Source organism: Aphelocoma coerulescens, chromosome 1A (assembly GCF_041296385.1).
Source record: "Aphelocoma coerulescens isolate FSJ_1873_10779 chromosome 1A, UR_Acoe_1.0, whole genome shotgun sequence".
Taxonomy (NCBI): Eukaryota; Metazoa; Chordata; class Aves; order Passeriformes; family Corvidae; genus Aphelocoma; species Aphelocoma coerulescens.
In genome coordinates, this window is record NC_091014.1 from 77,471,295 (window position 1) to 77,499,202 (window position 27,908).

Genomic DNA, 27,908 nt, shown 5'->3' on the forward strand with positions numbered 1-27,908 from the left:
CATATTCCCTAATCCAACACAGTCTTGCACGAGCCCCTGTGCCGGCCATGCCTGGTGGCTGCATTGCACAAGCACATTCCATCTTACTTCCCTCTTGGCACAATGAAAGAATTGCCAATTTCCTCATTCACCTGAAGGGAAGCAAGGGGGTTTGGCCTTAGGTTTCTTTGTGACAAGAGAAATCTCCTGCTAAATTTCCTGTCGTACCTAAAGACCTCTGCACGCTGTGCCCCACATGTGGCCCTTTCCTTTCTGAGCCCAACGAGCCTCTCCCACTGCTGAATAAAGCAGGGTACCAGCACAGGCCCATCCTGCTCTATGGCAGAATCCCAGTTCTGCAGGAGCTGAGAGAAATTTCAGGACCCTTCCAAGTCCAGCTACACAGAGGTTTCCCAGGTGCTTGCAACTAAACATTTGATTGTCCTCTGACCTGTCCTCACTGCAGGATCAGGGGGTGACAGATGACCCAAGTTATTGCTCTGTCATTGCCCTCTTTTTTTTTCTTAATACTACCACCAAAACCATCAAATTTCTCATTAAATTTTGACTTAAACCGAGACTGCATGCAGCTTTGTCACTTGTACCACATTAATCCAAGTATCCCATTTTCCCATTTTTGTCCACCTCAGGTGTTCAAAGTCCTGGTGTCTAAGGGTGGACCTTTCAAACATCAGCAAAGGACTTGTCAGTCAGAAGCATAAAGGATATTTTACTTCAGCTGGCTAAAAGCCATGACATCTACTGTATCCCTAAGACTGCCATTGCCCTTTCTTTCTACCCCCTCCACCTCAGAAGTGAAAACAGAATGCCTTCATTGCCCCTTTTGAAGCTAAAAGCAACTCAGCAAGCAACACTCATTGTCTAAATGCGACTTGTTTAATCTGGCACCCGTGAAACACAGGTATGACAAGCATTCTACTGCAATATCTGGGAGAATTAAAGTTCCTTAATCTATCTTCTGTCAAAACAAATAAATGTGTTTTTTATTAAAATCTGTCAGAAAACATTTGGAAATTATTTTCATTGCTCCCCTATTAATTCTGCTTTAGAAGCATTCAGTGCCACTCGCATCTTTTAGAAACAGGCACGACTTCATTGAAATCAAGAGGTGGAGTTTAAAGGATTGATCTGTCCTTTGCCACACCTCATGCATGGCTTTCTTCAGTCCAAGATGTTAGATATCACTGCAATCATCCATTACCAACAGTAAGGCTCCATAAATTCATTTTCAACGTTCCTTTCATGCAAAACCACATCTGCAATTGTTTCTGTAAACTTGGCCAAGTATTCATGTTGACTGCAGAAAATAAACTCTTGTACATATACACACACACACATACATACATACAAACTGGTATCAAGCAGCTTTATTCCTTCCCAAACAGAACAGCTCATTTGGGACTTGAGGCAAAAAAGATCTACTAGGTCAACATGAACACAGTTTTATTCCAATGTAGCTGTGCCTTGTTTCATCTGACCATGATTCTTAGGACTTCCAAGGAAAATTCATCAATGGCAAACCAACCTTAGAATAAGAAAATCAAACTCTGGTGTTTTCTCAAGGTCCCAGTTTCAGTTCTTCAAACATTTCACTTCCAGCTACGTGTATATTTCCAAACAACTAACTTTATGAGAAGGAGGCAGTGAATTACAAAGAATTTCAACAAGGAAATCAAAAACCCCATCTGCTAAAGTCTCAGCTTTTGGTATAATGTACATTTTCCATTTCGTCTTTCACAGGAGTTTAAAAAGCTCATGTACGTTGGTGGGGCATTTGCAAGCCTGACGAACACATTAGTGAACATCTCTGTGGCATCCTGAGCAAAAATATGCAGTGCTTATATAGAATAGAGATTCCCAGCTGGTGCTTTGTGGACTACTGATGGCCCACAGGATGATGCCATGGTCCAGGCCCTCAATTCCAGTAGGTGCAGAACAGATTTCACCCACCCTGCCTCCAGCACAGGTTACCAAAGTGTACACGTTCTTGAAGGTGCCAAGCCCTGTGACAGCTCTTGCTGCTACAGAACCACATGAAAGTGCTGGCAGGGAGCTTTTTATAGGGCTTTGTTCCTGCCAGAGTTTACTCCTTGGGTCTGCAACTAAAAGATCCATGGCTGGTCCATTTCTTGTCGCATGATCTAGCTCAGGACTGGGGCAGGAGTGCTGCAGAGCTGCGCAGTCCCAGAGGTGCCAGCAAACATTAGTGCTGCTGCAGCAGCCAGAGCTCCCATCTCAGAGCCACTTGGGTGCAATGGAAAGTCCCCATTTGTCTTTACTCCTTTAGGCAGGCTGACTGCTGATATGCCATTTCCACTCCTCCTACTTCCTTCCTCGCCTTTCCTCTACTGCACGTTTACTTAAGGGCCAGGGAGAGCTTTCTCTTGACATTTGGATTTGCATATACTGGCCCCACCCCTGATCTCTGTGACATTTGTCTATCATTTTCCATTAGCAGATGAAGGAAGAAACAAGACATAGCTGGAAGCTGCTGGCACAGCCACTAGTTCTCATGGTAGAAGGATCGACCCTTGACTCTCCTCTTCAAGTGTCCTCTGAAGTATCTCAAATATGTTGTCCCCAAAGATCAGAAGATACTGAAATATTATTGGTATACAAACTAGAGTTGAAATCTTGGTCCTTTTGGAATCCCTGGCACACTTCCCAGAGACTTCAGTTGGGAACTGGATTCCACCCTCCCAGGCCAGAGTCATCTAATACACACTGTGAAAGTTCGATGGGCTTACCCTGCAGGGCAGAAGCTGGTGTAACCTCAGATTTTGACAATAAAGGCTACTTCATCCTCTTGTACCTTTGTGCACACAATTGCAAAGGCAGAATTTCTTTTACTTCTGCAATCCTTACTTGTGGGAAATGAATTATTCTTACATGTACTATTATCACAGAGGAAACACTTAGACTTTGCTGTAGATACAAAGGGCAGTAAAAGCTGCATTGCCCTTTACCACTGTTTAATTGTAAGTGAGAATAACACAGGTAATGACGATGAGGCCCCCATTTTGAAAGGCAAAACACAGAAACTGAAGGGATTTTATGGTCCACAAAACCATTTGTAAAAGTGCTTAATCCCAAAATGAGGTCTGACTTTTGTTCACTTTTTCCTGCAACCAAACACTGGGAAGCAGGCTCATGGGATATCATTCACCAGTGACCCTTTGCCTTTTATCTGCTTCTACCAGCAAACACCTTCATTCATGATGCTAATCTAATCACAAGAATGCCCACATCCTGCACTCGGCCCTCCTGCACGCTTTGTCACACATCTGTGGCCTGACAGTTGAAACTTGTGGCAATGCCCCAGCTCTTGGCCAGCTTCGTCTCCCACAAGCTCCAAGAGCAGAAAAACAGCCCCCAGGCCAACAACTTCCAGCCAGGAGCTCTTTGTTCTTAATAATAGGAAAGAACAGCTAGCTCAGATGACCAAGACATATTAAAGAGGAGAATGCACTTCTTGCCCTGTTAAATGACAATGCCAATTTCCCACTGATTTCTATCAGGAAAAAAAAAAAAAAAAAAGAGAGAGAGAATGGAAAAGAGTATCGCACGGGCAGAAGCAGCTGCAAAACTGTGGAAAAGCCAATCTTCACTTCTGGCCTACACGAACAAAACTGCTACCCTGTATCCCTTTAAAGGCATAGGGAGAAGGAAAACTTACTTGTTCTTCTCAAGGTTGTCTCATGTGATCACATCCCCCAGAGAGGGAGCATCATGCTAGCTCAGCTGGCAGGAGCAATAGATGCACTGCGTGCCCTGATCCTGCCACAGCTGCCTCCCCTCTGAGGAAATGTGCTGGGTGGAACGTGCCCCGGGACAGACACAGAGTGACACAAGCATGACCCAGGAGCCCAGGCTGGAGCGAGGTGCAGTGGAGGTGCAGCTGGAGGCAGAAGTGCCTGCAGGAGCTGCTGACCATGCACCGAGTGCTAATCAGCGTGAGCTGCTCCTCCCTTCTGGATGCGCAAAGCCGCAGTGCAGCCCCGTGGGGAGATGCCACCACAGAGGTGTGAAGCAGAAGAAGCCACTGGAGCAGAAACCATGCTGGTTTCTGCCACCCAGGGATGCCCTCAGGAGTGGCACGGGACAGGGCAGTCTGGTGTCCATCATGAGCAGGAGGGGCTCGTACTGGGAGCCGCAGCCACAGCTGGGGCAGTAGGCAGAGGGGCTGGGCCCGGAGTGGGGCAGGCATCAGCCAGGGAAGGTGGTGCTGTGTCCAAGGCAGGAGCATTTCTTCGGCACCACAGCTGGTGAGGGAGCCAGCAGTAGCGGTGCAGCTCACCATATTTGCCTTTCCACTTGAAAGAAGGGATTTTCCCTGTCCAGGAAAGGAGCTGATCAGAAAATGAAAAGTGTCTGCCTCTCTGACTTCTGCTACTCTGCTCCAGCCCTGTCATTTGGTGCCCCGCTCTTGTCCCACAGTCTTGCCCAATCTGTCTTGTCTTGCACAATCTGTTGACCTTCATGCTCACATGCAATACCTCACCAATACATTTTCTGAATCTATTTGTTTCCAAGCAGGTTTTAGGAATGTTTTAGCACTCTATTTACACACTCTCTCCGTATCTCTCAGGTCTTGAATTAAAAAGCTAAGGCCATGCCATTAAAAATAATGAAATGTTTGAGCAAATCTTAAGGTAAGGTTCCAACAGCAATATTCACTCAGCCAGGCTTCAAACTCCACATGTTTTCTGGAACGCGTTTCAAAATACAAAATCATGATACGTTAAGCTACACAGTCAGTCATAAAAAAGTAATAGAAAATAATATGAAGACACAATGCAGCCAGCTCACTGTGGCTTCAGTTTTGTGTTTTCAACCCTTTTTCTTTTCGTGTTAAAACATGCAGCTCTAGGATCCAGCTCTGCCTGGTGCTGAACATCATAAACTCTAATGAGAGTTGAGGGGATCTCTGTTGCTTGCTCTATTGAGCCAACACCAAGCAGCAATACCAGGTTTTAGTCATCACCCCTGCATTTTTAAAGAAAAAAGAAATATGACCAAAAATAACCCAGCACACCTAAAGTTCTTTGGTGACCTGATGTTACTAGTTTTGCCTGAAGAGACACTGAGTATTTTGAATCCAACCAGTTCCTTGGAAGAAATGAATGATAAATTTTCAGGGTGTTGCCAGTTGCTCTTCAACTTTAACTCATCTTCCCTCCCAATACCTTTAAACTTACACAGAAAAAACACATGTCACCATGATAGATACATTGCAGCTGAAAGTCCAGTTATTCAATGGCAGAACATCATGGAAATCTGTGGAATTCCACTTGGAATGGATCCAGCCGCAGAAATTTCTGCTGGGCTTTTCCAGCTCACACTTCCAGTCATCTTTAAAAATGAAACCCAGATTGTTTCCTGCCAAGTAGGTCTATCAATTCATCTCTAATCAGCAGCAATTCTGTGTCATTTTGGTTGGAAGTTGAAGCAGGAGGTCAGTCCTAGCTTTAAAGAGCTGAAGCAGGGCAGCAAAAACACAGAGCCTTTCAACATGACCATTCCAACAGGGTATCACAAAATAGATGTATGTCCCTCAAGCTCTTTTGCCATATTTGAAGCCTACATCATACTCCCCCCACTTTAGGCCGAGCTTAGCTGAAAACAAGGAAACACTAACACAATAATGTCACCAAACCAGAAGACCCAACAACAGCAAGGCTTTGGCCTGGCTCAGAGTCAATTAAACAAGACAGGTGAGACCTGACAGCATCCTGTGTGCACACAAACATACATAAATGCTTTGTCTTAATGTGACAAAAGAAAGTTACACTTTAGCACTGCGTAAAGCAAATAAATTTTAAAATTGTTTAATTCATTTAGGAACAGTGCCTCAGGTATCTGTGTGGTCCAGAGGAAAAAAAAATGTAATATTCCATAAAAAAAAAAAGTGGGAAAAAAACCCATTTCTATAGTGAATGTTACCTACTACCATTCCCTAAATAATCTTCCATAGGGATCCAAAACCCCTATGGGCTCTCCTCCAGCCTCCCTTGTTGCCATGTAATTCACCCAGCTCAGACTGAGACACAGAGCACACATGACTGGTCACAGTATAGGTTCTGGGCCCCGAAGGCACATGAAGCCCCTTTTTCACAGCCACAGGGTGCAGTTGGATGTGTACAGGGAAGAATCAAACCAAAATCCCAGATGATAATGCTTGCAAACTTGGAGGATTCTTACAATCATATCCCAGATTAAAAAAAAAATATATATAAACCAACCTGAAAAGAGCTTGCACCCTTAAGGAGAACAAAGAAAATAAAAGCCATATCTAAAAATCATAAATAAACAGGACTAAACTAGCCAGATTTTTCAATGCTTACCTGAACCAAATAAATCTCTACAACTTGTAAATACTGACAAGTGTCACTTCAGATCCTATTGAAGGATTCCCTAAACATAAAAGACAGGTTGATCTGTTGTTAAAACTTTTCTCCCTTGCTTTTCCACTGCTGAAAGTAACTGAAAACAGAAGACATGCATCTTGGTGCAGCCTAACTTTTCTGAACAGAAAGTGCAAGTGTAATTATATACATCACACTGCACGTCAAGTTTGCTCTCAGTTGCACCCATCTACCTTCACAAAAAGCCAATTAAAAACCAAAAGCACCAACACTTAAGAGTCGTATAAAATAGATTCAAAATATACCCTGGAGCACCTATTAGGTGATACCACTAGCAAGAGACCCTTAATAAAATCCACATGAAGATGGCACCAGTTTTCTTAGCTGAGGAGTGCTGGAGAAGACACGCATTCATCATGTACCAACTCCCAATGTTACTTCAAACAAAATAGTGTCACAAGCAACAAAAGAACTCTCTGCCCAAAGCACGGTGTTGTACCGGGAATACATGTGATTTCAAAGTCTGAAGGATGCACACATAGTTCAAAGAGGGCACACACAGGGAACAGATCTGAATTTTTACTATCTTTGCTACTGCTTTAAGTCCATATTACTTGGGTATTTATATTAAAAAGGAGACAGAAATATCTTTGGAGATGACTAAGCAGTTTCTTGATTTGTATTAAGTACCAAAAAGCAGCCTAGCCAATTTATCCATATTTAAGTTTCTACAACTTAATATAAACTCACTTCCAAGAACTACATAGGTCTTCTTAAAGTATGTGCAGCAAGCAGTCAATGCTGTGCCAGCTGGCAGATTAAACAAGCCATTAAATAGGCTCCTACTGAATTTAAAGGATTGTTTTTCATCTTTTCCCTCTCTTCTCCTCTACATCCAGATGTATTATTTAGGGAATATTTTCCAGTACCAGTAGAAAAAGTAAAAGAAATGCCCTTGGCACTTAATGAGTTTTTCCTCCAATGTGGTCTCCTGCTGCACTTGGAATTTATTCCATTACTGTATGGCTTGCAGTGGTCCCAGAATACCTAAGACTATGTGAAAAGATGGGGAAAATGTGTTTGAGGTAGGTATGATTCTTAATTAAAAAGCAGGGATGGAACTGGGGTGACAGATCCTAGTGGATGACTTCACTCAGACCATCACTATCCCAGCGTGCCATTCCACCAACCACATCCTGCACCCCTTGTGCCGGAGAACAGCGCCGTTCCCTACCCCTTAGAGCTGGGACAGGCAGAGCCCCCCAGGATTAAGGACAAGGCCACCACCAGCCTGGAGCAGGTTGGCAGAGCAGCTCATTTCTCTGCCGTCCCTGCAGGACTTCAGTGATGAGAATTAGAAAACAACTGTGGTAAAGCCCTAGGCCTCCACAGAACAGAGACCTTCAGCATTTCATTTTTCCTTCAGAGGTTCGACCTTAAAGTTGTCTGAACTTCATGATCTAGCAGTATTCAGAGGATCAATGAGTCTAGAATAAACACAGATATTAAACCAGCCCTGGTGTCATCTACCAAAAACAAACAAAAAAAAGCTAAATAACAGTATTTCAGATAAAAATGCCCCCATAACAGGTTTCCAGATAAAACCTCCCAAAAGATCCAAGCTGTATCTGCTCCCTGGGGCCATTTCAGGCTGACTGGAACTACAAGCAACTGAAGGAGTAGCAGTGGCTTCTGAAATGCCTGGAGAATCATTTTACAAAAATTGGAATTTTTAGGCCTCCCTCAGTATTTCAATTCCTGGGTAGTAAAAAAGAGTTCGGTCGTGTAAACCTGCTACTGACCAAGAAAATGAAGAAGGCCTTAAAACCAAGTATAGGCACGCAGCCAGAGGCTGAGATAGCCAGCACTGGAACTTGCCCATGACTTGGAGCATCTCCTTTCCCAGGGGCAAGAAGCCCCTCCAGGCTCTTGCTCAAGCCCGGCCCCACAAGGAGAGTGGACCCCTTGCATCCAGGCAGACCCAGAGAACATCTTGGCCCATGCAGTGACTTCAGAATTTGGCTCAAGCAGGGTGTGATTTGCCAGGATTGTTCTGGGGGGTCGCAAACATTCTCTGCTCCCTTCTTAAGGGGTAGTTTAGTTCTTAATTGTAAAAGCTGAAGTGTAAAAACCTGTGTTTTGCATGTATTCTTTGTTTCTAATCCCCAATATCCGTAAGGGGACTCCCTTACTTGGCAAGCAGTTGGGATTCATTAGACCTTTTATGATGATTCTTTCTGTTGTGCAGATATATGATGAATCTCAGATGTTTAAATAGCATATAACAGTGCTCCATTGACCTTGCTGAGTACAGTTGGAGGGGAAAAAAAGGTAATTTTCCTCAAAGAAATGTTAAAAATGTGTCTCCACTATAGCACAGATGCAGAGGATAAAGAAACTCCAGAGGGATTAAAATATTTTAGATTAATTTGGAAGAAGGCCACATTGTGTAAAGCTTGGTTAGTTTGGGCCTTTCCAATTCCACGCCGTATAAACAAACCCATTTAAACTGCATTTGTTAGAAGGAATGTTTTAGAAAAAAAAAATCCCCCAAAGCAGTTGTAACTCAAATGACCTCCAGTTCTGGATTCTCTTCTTACTGCCTAAAGAGCAAACATATGTACAATATATTCCAGCCAGAGCTTGTGCAGTTGCTGCATGATTCATACTGCTTGAAAATTAAATCATTTAACTAAAGGGATTCTGGCTCCCTCAAGCAAGGTTTTAAAACTGAAGCAAGGTTGGTTTTGGAGCGACCTACCATACTTTGAACAAGACCATTGCTTATAGATTTTTGCTTTGGGCTGGGTGGAAGAAATTAAAAGATGAAAGTAAATTGAAAGCAAGAGATGGAAAGAAAGAGAAAAAGGGAGGACAGAAAAGAATCTGCAAGATCAATACAACTATGTAAGAATGAACCTAATGTTCAGCGTGTCACTGACTGGCAGAATCAAGTCCTTAAATGTTTACTTACTTTCAAGGTCAAATTTTGCCAATTTTACTCCAACAGAATAGAGTACTTGCTTGTAGAGTCTTCCAAAGAGACAAGTCCGAGTGTGATTCTAAATAACTGTTCTAAATATGGTTATTTGGAATCACAAGTAAAGCTTTGACCCTTACAAATGAATCAAGTTGAGACACAAATGAACATGAGGGTAACTGGACCAGCCAGAGGGGGAACAAAGTGAAACACACACAGTTGAGTCATTTTGCATGATTAGCACCTGCAAAACAGTGGGCATTTAAAATAAAGGGAATTTCCTCATCATCAACCGTAAATCCCAGAGTAACTCAACCTTAGGAATAACCTATCTGCCATGTGGCTAAAGAGGCTTCTCCAGAAGTCCCAGGCCTCCTTGTGTTGTTGAAATGGTACCCAAGTACTTGACTGTAACTCGGTCACTGCACCAACGCCTCATCCCAGGGGATGGAAGGTAGCTGGCACCTCCGAGTACAAAATGCTGTCTGTCCTCTCCCAAATACCCAAAAGAGCCAGTATCACTTCTTCACCACTGAATGTCAGCAACTTGGAGAGGAATATGGCAACTTGATCGAAGTTCAGAACAATACAACTCAATAGTTTAGAACTCAAAATGAGGAAAAAAAGATGTTTTCATTAAAAGGAACATATTTTCAGATAACAAAAAGATTAATTTAAATTCTGGGATTTGAGGGCTAGCATCCCTTCTCTTATTGAGGTTATTATGAGATATCCTGAATATGAGATTGCAAGAGGCTATGATGGTTCTGACCATAAAACTCAAGTGGGACGACGGCTTCTGCAGCTATCAGATTTGATAGCACATAATTTTCTGGCTACAACACTACCAGTGTAAATTCTCCATGTCATTTTTCCTCTTGATTGCTTCTTCACATTTGTGATTAACACATTCTCCAGCATCTCACACACATTTTCACTTTGACTGCATCTATAGCCAGCCCTGTGCTCCCATAGTCAATCTGCTGGCATGGATGGAAGGGATACATTAAGCTCTCCTTGGAGATACTCCAGGTTTGCAGGGATAGAACCATAAGGAGAAAGCTGGCTTCTACATCAACAAAAAAAATCAATACAGAATGTGGAACTTCTTGTGGTTGGGTTTTGTTCTTGAAATGTCATGTATGGACCTTTGTTTGTTGACATACCACGCTGCACGTTCATGAAAACAAGATGTTCTCTTGTCACTTGGACTATCATGGTAAGACATTTTAAATAAATACTTCACATAATTTCAGAAACAGATGTTAGACAGTAAAATTGGATGTTTGCTATAGAAATGGCCAAGTCCCATTCAGCAGTGCTTGGAATTTTCTATTTTGTGCTTCATATTATCAGCAGCAATGCATGAAAACTCAACAGCTATTACAACCTCAACTTTTCTTTTGAAATGTATTTATCTTTAAAATTTATGAGTAGAAGTGAGTATTTTTCAACACACTTAACTCTGCCTTTTCACTCACATGCCTGCTACAATTCCACATCCATGTATTTTATATTTTCTGCATCTTCAGTGGGTTTGCTTGCTCTACCATCTCTCACAGTGGCTAAGAAAGTCTAAAAGGGACTCAGCCTCAATTTTGCTTCTCTTAGCAGTTCTATCCTCAGTGTTGTTCCTCATAATACTCCTAGTTAAGTATTTGTGTACTTATAACTCCATTCTTAATAATGCCCCTTCCCTGATTGATTCAAATGGAGTATGTCTGGTACCTGTAGTAATGAATTTTGAAAACTTACTGGCTCTCAGTCCAGTGGCAGCAGTAAGATTAATTCAATTTCTTAATAAATCCCATTGTTTCAGTTTGTTTACGTGCTACAGCCAACTTGATGTTGCCTGAGGTAGCCAGGGTTAGTGTGGTGTTAAGGTCAGAGATACACAGCAGGGCCACAGATGTACAGTGATATCTCAGAGCTGATTGTTACTTTTTTAGAGGCTACGTAGACATTTTATGGAATAAAATGCCCTGAAAAATTCTGGTAAGAAAAGAAATAAAAGGGGTGAGAACAATTAATAAAAATAACTAATTAAATTAAATTTTACATTGGGATTTGTAGACTTTTCTCGGGTCTTGCTCTTCAGGATTTTCTTCGTACTTGCAGGGAAAACTGCACTTTTACCCTCACTTTTAACACAAGGCAAAAACATGACAGAGATTTGTCTCTCAGTGATAAAACTAGCAAAAATAGAACACTTAGGATAACCCTGTCTTTGAAAAACATCACTCAAAAGCCCCCCGAGCTCCACGAGCATGTTGCAGACTGCACATGTCACATAACTACGGACTATGATTTTTTTGCCTGAGGCTCCCACATTTAACAAAGGGAAACACTGCTTTCAACAAAAGATGCTATTCTAGTTATGTGCCCTTTTACCCTGTCAGAGAAACAGCTGGTATCATAAAGTCACAGCTAATTTGTATCATGTCTGCACTAACAGTCGGATTTAGTTTGTATCAAACTTTCAAAGTTGGATTTAATACCAGTTGATGGATGACAGCTTTTCTTGCCTCCCCCCTTCTCAAAACACATTTAAACATTGCCTCCCACATTAAAAAGCCCTCCCAATATTCAAAATACAAATGGAGTCTTTTGCATGTTCACATAACCAAAATACATGTTAAATATAAATGTTTAAAACTAGCAAATTGAAAAAATCCTAAAGAAGGGTGAGGTGAATATTATACCAGCAGTTCTGAGGTTCGGTGACAAATAAATTGTGCTTGAAGACAGACATGTGGGTACCAAGTGTAATGGAAAAGAATTTTCTACAACGAAGAGCAGAAAAAAACCCTGCCTCAGGTAATCTCTTGCAGTTTGGGGTATCTGTTCTCCTAAAAAAAATTCCAGTCTGCCTGCAGAGACTCTAAGGGCTTTTTCAAGGTCAGCACTCAACAATTTAGGGAAGACCAATTTAGTTGGGGTTTTTTTAGGGGACCTGTTTCTCATTTAAGCTATTAAATGTCATCTACTTCCATTTTAAGACCCCTGTAGCAGAATGTCTTAACTGCGTAAAGGGACCCCAGCGAAAGTGAGAGTCAGGCCAAAGACTTCACAGGTCCAAACCCACAGAGCTCACGTGAGAAAAAGTTGCAAAAATCAGGCTCTTGTTGGAAAACAGGCATGGGGAAACTTCCAGAGGGTAGGAGTTCAAGCTCAGTTCATATCAACATCCAACAGTTCTTGTGTGCTTCTGAGGCAACCTCACCACAACACCTGAGTATACAACGTGAGCTGCAGACAAGATACTCTTAGGAGATTTCAAAAGTCTCACTTCCACATTACATAGAAGTATTTGGCTCTTTTGTTCCATGATCTGAAAGCATCCTCAAAATGTAGGCAAGGAAAATCTTTGTGATGCTGTGCAGTATAATTATGATCAGGGGTCTGAGTAATTGGCCCCATGCATCACAAAGAGATCGATCTGCTCTGTGAAGTTACACACACCAGGGGAACAATGGCCCTGGGAGGTTCAAAGCAGCAGAATCAGAAAAGCAGTTTTAAAGTGACAGGAGAGCTTATTGTGATGGAGCTGAGAACGGGCAGTTGTCAATGAAGACTGAAGAACCCCAGCTCCCAGCCTATGTCTCCCTCAGCACATGCATTTCCTGACTTAGGAGGGTAGCACTGCACAGAGGACAAAGACACAGCTGCTGCTGTGCCCAGGCTGTGCTTGGCACTGCTCTCTGATGGACTCCCTGCCGCTGGACAGACCAAAAGCGCAGCACGTTCCTGCCACAACCTCTCCAGCGAGCTCTATCTGCTCCCTTCCTACTGGGAAGATGCAAATAATCATCTCCATGCCCTTCACTCCAAGCACAGCAGGGATTCTGCCCTTACACATGATCTTTCTGCTTGTTCAGAATTTTTCTAGTATTTTTTTTTTTTAAAATGTTCTTAAACCTCTATCTGACAAGGCATGGTTTATCAGAAGCAGATTTCTCTTCAGCTGCTCAGTGTGTCCATTTTACTATTCCTAGGTGCTGTAATTTCTGGAAAATAAAAAAATCTTCTTCATCCAAAACTTGGGATGAGTCACAATAGGTTTACTTGTTTGGGTTCACCATTAAATGAAGAAAAACTGCCTGTATCTAAATGATGCTCTGGCTTCATTTACAAAAGTTGTAACACCTCTTCAGCAACCCAGTGTAACACAAAATCCACCAGGTTCTCATCTCTCACAAAAGAACTTTTCCCAAAAAGTAGCCCATCTGTACTCAGAGGTCACCTGAGGTCCCAGAAGTCACAGGGAAACTCAGGCAAGATTGAGTTCTGCCCCTCCTTTTCCAAGTAGCAGAGAGGATGGATGAGACAAGGAAGAGCCTATGTTCATCTCACTTTACCTCATCACAGTAGAGCCATAGAAAATATCTTCAGAGACTCTACAGAAATGCTTTAAGGCTTGATTATTGGGGAGAAAAGCCAACCAAACCCATTCTTACACAAGGTTTCCTAATGGCAAACATCTTACAACAAAACAAGCATTTCCAAGGGAAAATAAAAAGCAATCATCACTAGCCAGTGACTTTGAACCTTAACCTTTGAGGGTAGCACTTATTTTTGAAAGTAATTAATATAAGCATGTCAGATTGCCTTCCAAAGTCAGGTTTGACTGTATTAGTTCTTACTAACAGAGGACTTACAGGACTGTCATGATAATACTAAACTGTTACTGCCTTTTATACTCAGATAAAGAGATGTGTCTCATTTCCAGGACAGAGATTATGCTGGTCTTTTTCCTCTCCAAATGAGTGTTTTGGTCCACACCACTTGCTTTAATGATTTTCTAAAGGCAATTAATGGCCTTTTCCATGGTAAATTCATTCACATCCCCTAAAACACATCCTCCTGTTCTTCCAGCTTTGCCGTGTGAAAGTGGAGGTTAAAAATGGAAAATATGATCAGATTTTTCCTTTACTTCTTTGGGACACAATTCTTTTGTCACCTTGACAAGTACTGGGCAAGCAGCAGAGGGACTTCAGCATGAGAGAGGTGGCACTTACCCTGCATCCTACACTGGGAGAAGATGACCGAGTCCCTGGATTTTCAGATGCATTTAGTGAACCAAAATAAGGAACCAGCCCCAGTTCAGCCTCAGTTTTGAGGGGCTGAAGTGCCTTCTTTCAACACCACAGCCTGCGTGCTCAGACCTGTCTCCAAATACAACTCCAGCAGCTGAGGTATCAGGAAAAACTCTGGAGGGCAGTCACTGCTCTCTTTGAATATCCTATCCTTAGCACAGGGAAAAAAACCTTCCATTTCTGATCCCACTTGCTTTTGGACAGTATGGCCTTCTTTGCCCGGATTCATATTTTGAAGGAATTTAAGTACTTCATAAACGCACTACTCGTGGGAGCATGGGGGAACTCGGACATCTCATGGGAAGAAGTGTTCCATGGGAAATTTTGGAACATTTAGGCTGGTTCTGAATCAAAAAGAAATCCTAATTTTGAAACATCGGCATTTCCTACAACTGGAAATACCAGATTGCATCTGGCTTCAGTTTTAAATACACCCCCCAACAAAGGCTCGAAAGCAATGCAGAACTGCAAAACAACAAGCCAGGCTGAGAACAGCCTGCAACAATTATCAGCCCATTCAGCACTTGCACAAACCTTCTCAGAAGTGTAGACAAAGTTAAATTTGCTTCCCCAAGGACGATGACAAAAGCAGCTGAAATAGGCCTAGACCCAGCAATCCTGATAGGGAGGGAAGGCTGCTTCTAAGGGAGCTGCCTCAATGCTGGGGTGATATTTCTGACCCATCATTCTGCTGTCACAGGCACTGCCTAAACTTCGAGCCAGGCCACAGTTTGTCTCCACAGTCTGGAATTTCCGTATATTGAGGGGCTAAAGTTTACACGCATTATAAACACTTCCTTTAAATGGTTTGTGAGCCCTCACTTGTTCTGGCAGTGAAAGAACAATGTTTGTAAAAACATGTCTAAGTCTTCCATGTTTTAAATAGTGAGTAAACACAGTTACTTGGTCTCTCACCTACTTCTCAGAACCTGCTTCCTCTAAAAAGAAGACACAACAGGATAGTAGCACACCAGCATATGATCATTACACAAGTAAATATGATTTAAGACTCCCACTGCAAGAAAAAACTTGCTAAAATCCAGTGGAGAAATGGAACTTCTAAAAGAATGGCCATACACTGACAAAATTATTACTGTAAACACAAAGATTTTGAGCTGAAAGTAAAATTCCATGTGAAATGCTTTAAATCTTCTATCAGTTCTCAACAAAGTAATCACCAGTGTCAGTGACACCAGAGGGACAGGAGCCAAGGGTCTGCTGCACGCCTCTCCACTGATTTTCAGAGGAATTTGAATCAGTCTCCAAAGAAATAAGAAAACACACAAGGAAAAAAAAAAGCCTCAAAACCACTCCCCAACTTCTGAATACCACAGGAAAGGAAGTCTGAGGTAACTTCTTTGATCATACTCACAGGAAGGCAGTCAGAGGAAATATTCTGAGCTTTTCAGTAACAAACCAGCTGCTTGATGAATCAAAATGACGACTCCAGAAAAACGAGGTGATCTCTGTACAAAAGTAGGAAATAAAGAACCTTATTTAGCAAAGGCATAATTACTCTGCATTCTTCATTTTCCTTCCGTAAAGTCCTCTTTAATGACACTCCTAGAAAGTTTTGGGGTTTTTTTAAGTATGGAATAAAACTCAAAAAGTTTGCAAGACACCAACTAAACCCACTGTCAAAAGCTCTAGAAATTAGAATTTGACAAAGGAGATTCTGATTTCCCAAAATCTCTTAATGAAGTCAGTCACTAAAACATCTTTAAGAAGTGAAGCTGATACAGACTTGCTATTAGTACAAGATGAAACAAACTCTCTGACCAGCAGTGAATTTTCACAGCAGAGCCAGGCTTCCAGCACACCCCCCTGAGGATATAGGATATTCCCTGCAATATAAACCATGTTCAGGAAAGTACTCTGCAAAAGCAGATAAACAACAAAATTACAGTCTTCAGATGATATGAAACTATTCCCTTTAATAAAACTTAAAGTCAGTGCTAAGAAACGGGGAAAGAGTTCATAGTTGAATTTCTATGGGCAAACTGAATTCATTGTTTGGAAGTAAAGGTACAGGAGAAAAAAAAACCCTTGGATCTTTATACACACAGCAATCAACTCTGAACGAGCCAAGGACAATCAAAGCCATCTTGGAGTCTGAGGAACAGTCCTCTGAGAATGTTAGCTGGCTCACTAAAAGGGTTGCCATGCATTGGATGCCCACCCTGACACAAGGACAGCACAACAATTTGTAGGTGATCTGGTAGAAACCCATAATGGACACCAGGAAATGCAGTAAGAACAAGCTTCAGGGAACTGGGGTGCTTCCCCCTGAAGACAGGCTCTGCATTCAGCTACCTCTTGGTAGTAGACAAACATGCCAGAGTAAAAATAAAAACTGAGCTTTCTTCAGAGAGCCTCTCGTGGTCCATTCTCTTTAGAACCAAGGGCCTTCACACTGAACATCCTGCTGCCAACCGAGGAAATGGATTCTTTAAAAATCAACCTGGTTTCAGTTATTTTAAGATAATAGCATGGGGTTGGTATTTGCATTAATTTCTGGTCATCCACTGGAAACTCAGACTTTTAATGACCCGATGCAAATGACTGTTCTGCAATTTCAACAACAATTTTACAGTCTGGTCTCTAGGTTTTAAGACACCCATCACTGATTTACATTATTGCAAATGTTGGGGTGGCCAAAGCCAAGAATTTGATTCAATGTATTAGGAGTTTCAATATTAGATTCAAGAGATCTCAACCCCCATTTGATGCTGAGCATTATTATGCATATATCACATAAGAAAAAAGAACAATATTAGAAGACATCCCTGATTATCAAGGTATGAGAAGAACAACCAAGAATTTTAAATCTTCTTCCTCTCCCTGGCTACACCTGCTTACAGCAAGAGCAGACCAGGCTCTATCAGTCCAGAGCTTCAACTCATGAATACCAAGGCCCTTCCAGGGCACCGAATTAATTCCAACTTTTCGACTAACTTGAAAAGCTTACTTTGCCCATTTCTATTTTTTTAGCAGGAATAACTTTGAGACATTCAGATCATGCTTTTGGAGGATCCTGGGTTGATAAGTCCTTTTCTGCTTCAAACCATTTGTTCTCTTTCAATCTCTTCAAGATTTTTAAAATGGAGACAACCCCCAAAAATTTTTCATTTTCTTCCCCACAGTCATGAAGACATTTTCTGCTGTTCTCCTTGTACTTGCTCTGATCTAAACCAATGCTTTTCTGAGAGTTCAACATAATTTGTGATATCAATGACTGAAATACTCCCTTACAATGTTTGCCTTCCAAAAGAGCTTCTATCTCACCACAATTCCATTGTAAGCTTACTTTGAGAGGTCATGAACAATTTAACAAACAGGTTATTTCCATACAACTAAAACGTGAAGGAAGTTCAGGCCCAGGTCAAAAAAAACAGACTCCATAAATCCAAACCCTCCAATCCAACAAACATCCCTCAGGTTTGGACACATTTTGGGCTGTAATCTTCAGTGGTAAAATTGGCACCATTTTTACTGATTCTTCAGTAAAAAAATTCCCCTGACCATAAACTTTGGGTTCATGTTCTGCTCTCATTTGTGCAATGGCATGAAGAGAATCCCAGACCCTGGCACACACCCAGCATTGCACATTCAAGCACTCCATTTCCAGCTCACATGGGCACTAGATTCCCAGATAACACAGGACAGTGGCCATTAAATACAATTTTAGTAACAGAAACGGTTTTATCGGAAATTCTTAAAAATGCTTGATCAGTATTTTGTGGCTTAAGAAACTCAGGAGTTGCTACTCCCTTGATTCTGAAAACTGGGGAAATCAAATCACATCCAAGGTCATTCAGCAGTTGAGCTGCAACATTTAAGTGTGGGTTGGGAGAGTTATTAAAAGTATATGCATGCACACACAAAGAAAAGCGTGGTTTCGCTCCCCTCTCCTCTGTTAATGAATTTGGTTCTGTTACACCTGGCAGTGTATTGAATGGAAAGAAAGTTATGGAGCCCAGTCACCAAACTCTGTTGCAGGTATTCCATTTTATCCAAGAGCTCAACAGCTAGGGCTGTGCCAGGGTTCAGCTCTCATCTCTTCTTCCACGGAATTTAGCTTACATCTTCCAAAGGAGACACTCTAGCCCTTCCTCCATGCCCTTTCCTGACAGTAGTGGTGCCAAGAGTATAAGGGGAACTGTAACACTCTAGGCTAGAGGTCCAGTTATCTCCCTATCCTGTCCCCAGCAGTAACCAATATCAGATGTTTAGGGTAGAATGTAAGGACAGGGGAAGTATGTAGTGATGCTTCCCACAAATACTCTACAGCAGCTCATGACTTCCAGAATGCCTGAGCCAAAGGTGGAATCCATGTATTTACTGATCTCCATGGCAGCTTTTTTCCATTAGGTTCAGCAGCTGCCAACACTGATCAAAACCCTGTGCCAGAGTGCTCACTCACCTAACGCACAGCTCTGGTACGGACACAGAGAGTGTCCAGCACTGCATCCCACTCAGTGGAGCAATCCCAAACCTGACAGCAAGGTGCTTAAAAAGCTGCCTTGGAAATAGCACACCTGGGTCTCAGTCCCACTTACATATTTAATCATTTAGGAAAATGAAATGAGATCAGTAGGAGAGAGTGGGAACATAAAGAGTAGTTGAAAAGTGCACTTGAGGGTTCTTTGTGACAAAGAAGGTGACCCAGTCTACCTACTGGGTTCTGGGTTAGCAGCCTACTATATAAGAGAAGGACTCACCCTCTAGTCTGTAAAAGTAGCAAATATTTCACAGAACCACAGAACAGTTCAGGTTAGACCACACCTCTGGAGATCACCCAGTCCAATTCCCTGCTCCAAGCAGGTGCCCCAGCATCATGTCCAGCTGGGGACTGACTGTTTCCAAGGATGCCAACACCACAGCCTCCCCCCTGGGAAATCTGTTCCAGTGTTGATCACTTACAAAGTTCTTCCCTACATTTTAATGGAATTATTTTATTTCAGTTTCTCTCTTTTTCTCCTGTCCTTTCCCTGGGCACCATTGAGAAGACTCTAGTTGGGTTGTTATTGTCATCTGCCCCCCCTCCCATGGTGACAGTCACAGTGTGTGACAGCCAGAGAGTGGCTGTTAAACTTGAATCTCATCCCAGTTACAGCTAGGCATTTTTATCCATAGATTTCAATATTGGCTCTTGTGCAAGTTATTTTTTTCCCCTCAAGTAATAAAATGACAGCAGGAAAGCACATTTTTTTGAAAAATAGTCTAGGTGAAGTATTTCTTTGAATAGACTTCTTCCAAAACTACTTTTCTGCTTTTGATTTTTATGTCGTCACTGTTCTCACATAGTTTAATTACTTAGGAAGGTACAGAGGGAGCACATAAAACCTTTCCTTGGATGTGCTATGTGCACAAAGAAGGCTCTTCAATACAGAATTTGGTAAACAAGTGTTGCCAGCAGAAGAGGGGACAGGAAGCATCAAACCCATCCATCACTAGGATACCCAAAACAGGTGTCCAAGGAATTTGTTTTCTAGCATGACCTAGAAAGGGGAGGTGTGTTGATACACGTGAACTGCTCACCCAGACACCAACACGCAGATTATCAGTACAAAACATCAGTGCTCAAAGTAAATAAAAACACCTCATGCAGCAATAGACTTAAGTTTAAAAACCATAGACAAATCCGACTGGCTTCTGGCAAAGTACACATTTACTGAACACAGTTTGCTGTACCTGAGCTCTGCCTCCCAGAGGGTTGCAGCCATCTCCTGGGGAAAAAAATGTGAAGGACAAAGATTTTCCCCTTCCCTTCCACCACACTGCTAAGATCCTTTTAATGAGAAACTCATCTGACCTCCAAAGTTTCAGAAAATGACAGATTTCCCCTCCACCATCTTAAAATGCCAGTTTATCCTTACGTGGACTTGAGCAGCAGGACACCCTAATATTTTGGAGAAGTCGTTCCTCTTACATTCACAATGATACTCTCTCAACAAAAGTGAACATCTTCCAGATACAATGACTGCCCTATGTACAGGCTTTCATTCTGCACATCCTGGCATGGAACAGGAAAGAAAAAAAAGTGTTTCCTGATATTAAACACACCAAAAGGAGGACTAGGTACAGCTCCCACTGAGCGAAAGTAGATTGTGAGCTCTTCACACCGTTACTCCTGCAAGCAGAGACTAACAAACAAGCAAAGTATGTGTGCATCTGAGCAGATGTGGGCTGGAACAGCATCCTCAGCCATGCAAATATAGCACTTGCTTCCTTCTTTGGCCACATTTGTGCTACTAAGCAGAAACCATTTGCTAACCACACAGCAGTGGCATTCACATTAGCAGAAAACCAGACTCCTCATCTCTTCCTGCTTTGATCAGCAGTTACTGACCACAGGAATAAACAGAGGGTTGTGTTCTTCAGCTGCTCCAAGCAGGATCTGCTGTTCTCACATGGACATCAGTGACAGCAAGAACAGGCCAAGCCTGTTCCAGAATAGCCCTTTGTCCTCATGCAAACCTCTCTCGCCAACAGAGGAGCGACACGCACGGCAAGGAAAAGACAGCTGAAGGAGGGTATTCCCCTCTCAAATTGTGTGTTTGGAAGCACAAACATTTTAAAATTTAAAAGCCAGAGCTTGAGATATCCCTGGTTTTAATCTGGAAATTGAACATAAGCTCCTTTACATCACTGGCAGTGGATACAGGCATGTCTGCTACAGAACGTGCTTCTGAGGGAAACTATTTACTGCTAATAAAAAGTCCCAAATTCCTTGCAAATTCGCTGCTCCTTTCAGAAAAGGGTTCCAGAAAGCTCAGAGCTTTAATCCAAATTGTTAATAATCCATGAAGAATACTGCATAATAATTCAGAAAATAGTCTTCCAACAGACAGTAAATGGAAACTGCCTGCTTTAAAGCATATTTTGACAGCTGCTAGCATCATTCAACATTTCAAATAAAAGAATCTGCTCAAAAGAAACAGAGTAAGGAAGTGAAAAAATTTGAAACAACAGAAAGGTCTCTTGTGAAAGCTCTGATTTTCTCCTCTTCTGTGTCGTCTTCAGCTATTGAATGGAAACACACTGGTGGGTTGGGTGTCGAGAGAGAGGGGACTGCAGGGAAAACTCTGTGAGTTGTATTCTTTTCAGCAAAGTTTAATTAATGGCATTTCTGAGAAGAATTTTGATTGACAGGATTAGTGCCAGCACTAAAAGTTACTATTTGTGGATCCTGGAGCTCACAGCTCCCATAAAAATAAAACAGTTCAGAAAAGAGCTTTGTTGCAAATGAAGGCATTCCCTCAGCAGGGAAGGTTCATGTGAACCTCTTCTGTGGCTTCCCTTCACATGGGTATTTCTGTGGAGATAGGATAGCATAAAGTCCCAGGAGAACACACTTCCCATGAGGCAAAAGGTTTGATGCCATTTTCTAGGTTAGTCCTTGGGGAAGGGTTTCTAAAAGGAGTCAAATTTAAACCCTAAGAATGAGTGTTCCCAAGTTTCATGGAGGGAAACATTTGGTTCCACTTTCTTTTCTTTTGGATTTATTTCAGCTTTTAGTTCAGACTAACTTTTAGTTTTCAAATTCTTACCTCCTTCCTACTAAGATAATCCAGTATTTTCCTAGTGACACTCAGCTGAAAAGATTTCAATTTTCTAATTGCCTATAAAGACTTGGGACAAATTATTAAATTGACCACAAGCATTGCATTTTATCATTGTCAAATCTTTAAGTACTATCTCAAATAAACCATTTTTTAGAAGGAGTAATGCATTACATGCCAAAACAATAAACTGAAAATAAGCCAATGCTGCTCCACTGCAAAAACAAGGGAAGGACACAGCATTCCAGTTCCCACAGGAAGCACACACCAGTTTGCTGAACCATCCTCCAGAAACTTTGAAATGGAAGAAAAGAAGAAAAAAAATTTGATTCTTTTCACTTTCTACATCCCTTCTCTATCACCTTCCTCAAACACGGTAACATAGGTCAGACCCACTTATTCTATCCCAGAAGTTTTTATGCACCTCATTTGCATCACATCTTGACATTTTTGGCCCATTTTTTCCTCTGCTCTTCTCCTGCTTTCCTGTCCATGGTGCCTCCCCCACCATAATCTCCAGATTATTTGTTTACTCCTGTTCACATTCTTACTACACCAAACTTGAACCAAACCTTTCCCTCCTACTCCTTACTGTTACTCTCTTGATATTTACTACCTCTGATCCTATCAGTTTGGGGTTTTTTCCCCATAAATCTCCAATATCTCCCTTTTTGTGCCTTAAGAATGCTTGGATAACATTATTTCTTCCAATTATAATCACTCATCTGCATTTTTGCTCACCTTTCTGCCTTCTGACTGAAGCAAGATGAACAGAGCTAAACTTCCACAGAGGAGAAGTATCATGGTGCACCAGCATGCTGCCACTTATTCGGGAAATAATGCAAAAAAACAACACAAAAAGCTTTTTTGAAGTGGCTTTATTAGGTATGGAAAGCTTGCAAATCAGGCATCACACAAAGACTGTCCCAGCAGTAACATTATTGGTGATTAATACATATATCTTCTTCCACAGTCTGTTTCCAGTGACCCAACAAACCACCACTTTTATTCCAGCTACTACATTTCTGTCTGGGAGCAGCTGGAGGTTTGATGCTTTCAGCTCCCACTGCTGCTGGCAGTGGTTAGTAGGGATGACTGGTACACAAACCTCTAAGGCCACAGCATTACTATCTCAACTTTAATTAGCTTAAAAACACCTGCAGAAAGCAGCAGATACACCTGAATACTCAAGGGACTCGATGTCTACACAAATAATGAAATTTTAGTCCACTCAGGAAAGCAGACTGATTGTCACACATGGACACCATCACCTCCTCCATCTAAGTAATCAGTTTTGTCACCATGTGCTGCAAAGTGGATCATCACCCTGACTTCTTCCCGTTCTGCCCCATGGATGGAGGAAATGAAGTTGCTGGAGAAGGCATGGCAAGCACATCTATTTTCTAACTCTTCACTCAATGTGCAAACGCAAAACCTGGCAGTTTGCAATCCATCATCTAAAGGAAAACCACCAAGGCTGCTTGTCAGCCTTCAAACACTACCTGTGTGCTCAGTGATACCTGAGCTTTGCCAAACCCACTCCATTTATTTTGATGAACTACAGCTCATAACTTCAATATGCAGTTTTAAATCTCTCCTCACTTGGCAGCCACATAAACAGCAAGGAATGTGCACATGAAAAAAAAGTTATCCTGGCCACACCTATTACTTTTCCAAAAGGAAGGGCATGCTCAGGTACTGTAGATGAGAATCTAGATGACTGAGCCCCAGCTACTTGTTTAGACTGTTAGTCTTGCTTTCAATGGTAGAAAATATTACAAAAAATCCATGTAACACATACAAGCTAAGTGCAAATGATGAAAGAAATCAGCAAGGGAAAAGAGGCCAGAGAGCTGTTGTGATGGAAGAATAGCAGCTGGGAAAACTGAAGTCAACCCAGCTATGTTATTTTTTAATTAAAAATAAACACAGCCTTTGTTGCCAAGGGATTGGTTAGCATTCCATTTTAAAAGAAAAAAAAAAGGAATTTTGTTTTACTTCATTCTCATTCCCCTCCTAACCTCCCTCCCCCCTCTCTGTCCCCTCCTTCTCCCCCAAAAAGTATTTATAGATTTCGCAAAAAAAGAGCATGGTCATAAATTTTAGTTCAGTCTGCAACACCACACAGAACCACCTATTTTTAAGGCATTCTCTTTCTCTCACATCAATGCCTCCTTGATTAAAAATAGTCAGACTATCATTTTAATTTTGTTAATTACTTTGTCTTCTGCTGCTGAGGTCCATGCTAGCTGTACAAGTATGCATGACTAAAGTGCATGTGTGTGAAGGATAAAAACCCTGTTTGGACAGCCCTTTTAATGAAGGCTTCAGCAGACCCGTGTTAATCCTTCCAAGTTCACCCTTGCAAGTTCACCCTTGCTTTTCTTAACACTAGAGCAGCTTTTCCTCACATCTGGTTAGGGATCTGTCATAGTTTCTATGAAATTTGCTGGTGTCCAAGACCAGTAAAGCCTTACACTGTTCCTCTGCAGTCCTCACTTCACAATCAGGAGCGTGGAGTCACTAGCAGAGAAAATCCAAAGAATCCAAAGACTCAGTTCAGGATTTTCACACATTCCAAGGCCTCAAAGGTTAACTATGTTTAAAGGCTGACTACCTCATTACCCTCTTTCCCCATAGCTTTTCATTCATTCATCTTACACGTTTCTTGTGTGCTTTTATTACGCCTGACCTCAGAGAAGGTTTCTGCTCCCAAGGTTTTCTCCACGCAGCTTCCACATCACAGCTCAAAATCTTATCTGGCATAATCAAATTCTGTTTTCTCTCTTCACCATCTGCTTTGCTACACATCTTATTTAAGACATTTTAGACCATTATTCATATGAAATACATATCCAGAGGCAGTAGCAATTGCTCTGGTAAAATACATAGAAGCTGATGGGGCAAACCTCCCCCAAACCATATCAATGAAACTGATGTTTCCTGTAGAAATATCCATCTTCAGCTGAGCAAATATATCAGTTCTCATTGAATCAAATAAAGATCTATCTAATTAGTCATTAAGCTAAGTGGTGAGAAAAAAGAATTGAGATGAAGTAAAAAAAATTGCATGTACATCCTGCATCTCAGGTAAGTACCATCATGTCATCAGCCTAAAAGGGTGTCCAGGAGTGGGATTTGTTTGCTACCTGGACTATCTGGAATCACTCCAGTTTACATTAAGAGAATGTCCACTGAAAAAGGGAATGTAATTATTTAATTATTCGTTCAGTGCGGAGCAACTACAAAAAAAGGTTCATGACCAGTGACAGCAGGGTACAGGATGGGAAATGCACCCACATTTTCACAAAACAAAGACCCAGCATCCACCCCAGCTGCACAGAGTGGCATTTCAACCTTCAATCCTGCAAACTGATCTGCAAATAGATTAGACTGAAAGTCTGTCTCTTTCTGCTTTCCTATTTAACAAGGCCCTTCTGTGCATCCCAATGAATTTTCAGAAAGACTTTGAATTCGTGAAAATTTAAAGACAGAAATAATTTTTCACCCATCTCTGGTCAGTATTTGCTGACTCACATCCAGATTCCTCTAGTATTTGAATCTTCCATTGACTCCAGAGAAAATTTGTGGTTGACCACGGAGCATAAGCTTAGCTAACTAAATACCATAATGCATATTATTTGCCATGCAACAGTAAGCACAGGGGAAAGAGGACACTGGGTTGCAAAACATTTTTCTTTAGGCTTTGCATACTTTTTGGAATAGGAAAGAAAACCACATTAGGCAAAGCAAGTTATTTATTTTGTCTCAAGGACATTGGCTCATAAATAAATGTTACTGCAACTAGTCAGAGTTCAAGTCATTGTTGCCCAAACTATAAAAGCAAAAAAAAGAAACAAGACAAGGCCTTTGGAAATCAAATGTTATTCCTTATCCCAAGAAAATATAAATAACTCAAAAATTTAGTGACCATCAGAATGAATTCTGGGTATTTAAGCATCAAAGCAGAGCTGAAACGTTCTGTGAACATTAACTCTGTTTTGTGGCAACATAAAATTGGATTCAGCATTAGAAAATAAGAGAAAGGCAGTGAGAGGAATAGCTTGGCACTGGCAGACCCTAAGCATGCTAGGCTTCAGCCTCCTTGGGTTTTACACCAATTTCCCTAAAAGAATAGATTTTAGTTGAATTAAACATGATTGGAGGGATGGCTTTACCTTTCAGATGCTTACTTGCTGCCAAAGTCTACGGGTACATGAAAATAGAGAAGCCAGAGAGGCTTCTTAGTTAAACTTTTTTTTTTTCCAGATAGGGTCACTATTTGACTACCAAAGTAGAAACCTCCTAATTCTTACTGCAGAGGAGGATTCTATGATCCTTCTCACAGTGTTTCTGCCTTTCTTCAAGATCTGCAACAGCACAGTCTAAAAACCAAACCAATGCAAAATCTTTGGGAGGTTCCTTCCATTGCCTGTAAAACAGCAGGGGGGTAGGTACAATGACAAATTCTGAGCAGGACAGGGGAACCAAATTAAAACTCCAAAGTGCAAGTGGAAGATAGAGGATCCTGCCTAGAGGGAAAGAGTTGTAATAAACCAAGAAATGCCATCAGTCTTTTTATTCAGAAGAAGAGTCACAGCAGCAAGGATAACAGTGATTTTGCTGTTTTAAAAGGCTGGGAGGCTTCTCTCACCAGCACTATTTTGTCTTTTACATCACAGACCAAGCAGCTAAGCCACTGAAAATGCAAGCATGTGCCAAAATGGGCAAAGCATTCAAGACCATCCACATGTCCCGTCTTCATCTGGCAAACAGAAAATGCAATGCTATTTACAGCCCTTTGATATTTCTTTGTTTCTCATGGGAAACTAGTTGATGTTGTCTCTTGCCAGCTCTCATTGTTAACAACACTCACAGAGAGTTTATTAATTTTATGTCTTGATGCCATTTTTCCAAAGCAACCTTTCTATAAGGGTCAGATTAATAAACAGTAAAAGTATCATATAGACACCAGGACTCATTCACCAAGTGGAATTCAAGAAGACTGACGCTTAAATTTTATGTATTTCTTATTTAAAAAACAGAACCCTCTTGTCAGCCTCAGGATTTCCTTGATCTTTAAGTTGCAGAAATATACAAAACTAAACAATAGTCGCCCACTCCACTAATTTCTCCTATCCCAGAATATACAAAAACACAGTTCAAAGAACATTTCTATTTGAATACGTTCCATCTTCCTTTCCCAGTCCTGAAAATCTGTGAATGAAGTAGTTCATATGTGAAATGATGCCTATATTCATCCACTCGGTGGAGGCCAAGTTAACACTCCCCTCAACTGCAAAGAGGGACTATTTTATCTGGAATGGCAGAGCCCTATTCCATCAGAATTGCCACACTGTGACAGTGGCATGAAGTTACCACCAGTTTAGGTTCTTTTCTTTTGATGTAAGTCAGAAAGAGGATCTCTGCTCTCTACAGCCCTCAATGCTTTTAAATTTATTAGGCCACACTACCTATTGCAGCTTACATCTACTTTATGAACACTTAAAATTACACTGCCACCCGTAGCTGAGTGAAAAAAGCTGACAGAAGGAATAGCTGTGGAAACAAATCTGCCCTGTGCTTTAGATAAAAACACACCCAGAACACACAGCACGAGGAGGAAAGAGGACCTGGAAGATTAAAGCAAAGGGAAAGATGTTAAAAACAAAATGAAGCAGTGATACATTGGCATCAAAGAAGATGGAAAAAGATGGGCAGGATGATTGGCACAAAGGGAATGAGGCAGGTTTAGCAATAGGCTTGAATAGATTCCTTACACCAGAGGCCCAAAGCAGCTCTTACAGCACCTCCAGTTGTTGCAGCTGCATGGTGTCACTTCAAGGCATTATGACATTATTCTTTTATATTTGTAGGATCCTCAGTGGTGCTTGTCCCCTCT

The 27,908-nt window shown here is 41.5% G+C and overlaps 1 protein-coding gene across 16 annotated transcripts in view; it reads right to left on the bottom strand.

Annotated features, from left to right (window-relative positions):
• Positions 1–27,908, bottom strand: part of CALD1 (caldesmon 1) — a 227,100-nt gene that overhangs the window by 90,985 nt on the left and 108,207 nt on the right. For 15 of the 16 annotated variants that reach the window (XM_069003596.1, XM_069003589.1, XM_069003590.1 and 12 more), the window contains one exon: positions 15,814–15,907. The exons of the other annotated variant lie outside the window; for it this stretch is intronic. The gene's annotated coding sequence lies outside the window, so the exon portion shown is untranslated. The remainder of the gene's footprint in view (positions 1–15,813; positions 15,908–27,908) is intronic. 16 annotated transcript variants of the gene reach the window in all.